Source organism: Ciconia boyciana, chromosome 3 (genome assembly GCF_034638445.1).
Source record: "Ciconia boyciana chromosome 3, ASM3463844v1, whole genome shotgun sequence".
Classification (NCBI taxonomy): domain Eukaryota; kingdom Metazoa; phylum Chordata; class Aves; order Ciconiiformes; family Ciconiidae; genus Ciconia; species Ciconia boyciana.
In genome coordinates, this window is record NC_132936.1 from 84,721,882 (window position 1) to 84,724,404 (window position 2,523).

The 2,523-nt window shown below is 54.5% G+C and overlaps 1 long non-coding RNA gene across 1 annotated transcript; it reads left to right on the forward strand.

The window, feature by feature from the left end:
- Positions 1 to 745: 745 nt before the first annotated feature.
- LOC140650104 (uncharacterized) lies at positions 746 to 2,115 on the forward strand. Its single transcript, XR_012041853.1, has 3 exons — positions 746 to 810; positions 1,253 to 1,340; positions 1,436 to 2,115. It is a non-coding gene; the product is annotated as an uncharacterized lncRNA (long non-coding RNA).
- The last annotated feature ends 408 nt before the right edge of the window (positions 2,116 to 2,523 follow it).

The window sequence follows — 2,523 nt, forward strand, 5'->3', positions numbered from 1 at the left end:
ATTTTCAGCCTCTGCTGCAGTCCATAGATGGGTGACTAAACACCGCTGGTGATTGCTAGCCCCCATCAAAGCTTGCTGCTGTTAGCTTTGTCGCTTTCGGGGAGACGAGGGGCTGTGGGAGGTGAAGGGAGCTGCACCGCGGGGCGCGACGTGACGCCCCTCTTCCACGGGCAAGCGGCCGTGCCCCTGCGCGGTGCCAGCCGCTGCTTCGGGCCAAACCCTGCTCTCGGCCCCGCTGGTGAAAAGCCAAAAACTGCGCTTGCCGAAACCTTGCAGGCCCTTGCACGCGCACCCCCTCCCATGAAATACTGATGGTGATGTTTTGGCTGGCCAGGCTGGGGCTGGGGAGGCCCTGGTTTCCCCCGGGGAGATGCCGCTGATCTCCCAGCTGGGCATCACCCGCCCCGCATCCAGGAGAGCTGTGACCAAGGGACCGCACCGGAGGCAGCGAGGAGGCTCTGCCTCCAAGCCGAAACTCTCTTTTCTCTTCCTGGCTGGGAGTTACATGCAAAAAATGTATAACAAAGCACCACAAGGGAGAAGGGGAAGAAAACCCTCCGTTCAGTTTAGATGTCTTTATTTTTTAATCCTCCTCCCTCCATCTGTCTGATGCCCAAAGGAAAAAATAAAGTGCTTGGACGGGCGCGTTCGGTGCGAGTCCCCGTCCCTCCCTTCCTGCTCCCCCTCGCTGCAGCGCAAGAGGAAAAGCACTTGAAAGGCTCTCGGGGGGCGGCGGTGAGGATGTCTGCTTTGCCTCCACTCGTGCCGCTCTTCCTCTCGTAGCTTTTCTGACATCCAAAGAGGAAAAAGGTAGGCCCGTCTCCCGCACCGAGGTGCCTCTCCCCCACACACACAGACGAGCACGTTCCCATTCAAAACAAGATTGCAAAGCATTGAACTTGTCCCTGAATGTAACCCTTCTAGCTTGAACAGCCCTGCTGGCTCCTGCCTTGGGCAAGGTTTCAGTTTTCCTGTGGCTTGATGACGTGATTTGGGCAGGATTTATGAGGCTTACAAAAAAGCACAATTAAATCTAATGGGGAATGGAGGGGATTATTTTTTCCCTCTCTCTCTCTCTTTTCATTGCTGGCTTCTAGGACCCAGGCAATGAGTTGGCAAAAGTCTGCCGTGTTGGCTGGAGCCTGAATTTCTAGCCAAAAAACTTTGCTCCAGGCCTAGTTAAGTTAATTTCCTAAAGTTTTTAAAATACGTTCTTTGCTGGGAGCTGACTGAGAAGCCATTGACATTTCAGTTGAAGAGCAATCAACGTACAGGACCTGACGGGCCAAAGCCGTCTCCGCTGTAACTCTGCTGTGGATGCGGCAACGCAGCTGCCGCCGGTGAGGAAAGCAGCTCGGGTGGATGTGCTGGAAGGTAAGGCGGGCAGGGAGGAGAAGCCAGGGTGGGACTGAAATATCCCCTCCGCTTCCACCAGGAGAAGAGGCATCCCTCCAGGAAGGGACCCGCTCGGGTCCCTGCCCGACCCCAAGTGCTCAAAGAACAGACGTACCCAAACTCAACAGGAACGAGCACAACCTCCCCTGGAAACCACGCGTGCTGGGAAAGATAAAGCCTGCATCCCAGCTCTGCGCTTTGACTCCTGTTTAATAAATAATAGCAGAGCGGGTTGGAACTGTGTCAGCTGTGTCATTTCAGGTAGGAAAGACTTGTGTTTTCTAGGTACCGGCTCTGTAAATCCCCGAGGAGCGTGCTGCCAACGCAAGCAGGGGTCACGCCGTGTTCAGCAAGGCACGTGCGCATCGACAGTCACGTGCGCCCGGGCATATGCATTTCTCTCTCCCGTGGAAACTTAACTTCAGATCTTGTGGGCTGAGTTTCTTAATCCAAAACAAAGGTCAAACAGAAAGTATGTGGCTTTGTTTTATCTACGGAGAGATGTAGACATCAGGCTTTCCAAAGCATCAGCAAGTTCTGCATGTCCATGTTTAAACCCCTCAGAAAAGCGCTGCGCCCTGCCCTCCCAAAGGCACCCCTGTTGGGCTGCCGGGCTGGCAGTGCCGGGAGCCAGGCGTCCGGCGCAGCAGCAGCCAGCCCGGCACGACCTCTGGCAGGGCCGGATCCCTGGGGGATCCTGGGCACGGGGCGAGCTCAGAAAAGTAGCATCCTCTGAGGATGTCAGCCCGCTTGGATTATTTACTGATTTCTCACTACATTACTGAAAAAGAGAGTGAGAAAAAAACCCTCCCGACTTGCCCAAAGAGGAAACGAAAAGGGAAACTTTGAGATTTCTCATCCCTCCAGAAAGCCCCTCGGCCGGGTGCAAACGTGGTCATGGCAGCCGCCTCGCTCGCCGCCCGCAGCACTGCCGTCCCGTCAGGCCTTGCACCGCCTCGATCCTGATATCAATAAGGAAGTACAATCACTTAACCGCAAAGCCAGTTTCTTTTCTAAGCCCTCGCATTGCCTCAGAAGGTTTTTAAACAAGACGCTTTCCTGTTTTTGAAACCTGTGCATCCGTATGGTTTGCAGGTTACTCAAATAACCTTATCACTTGAAGCAACG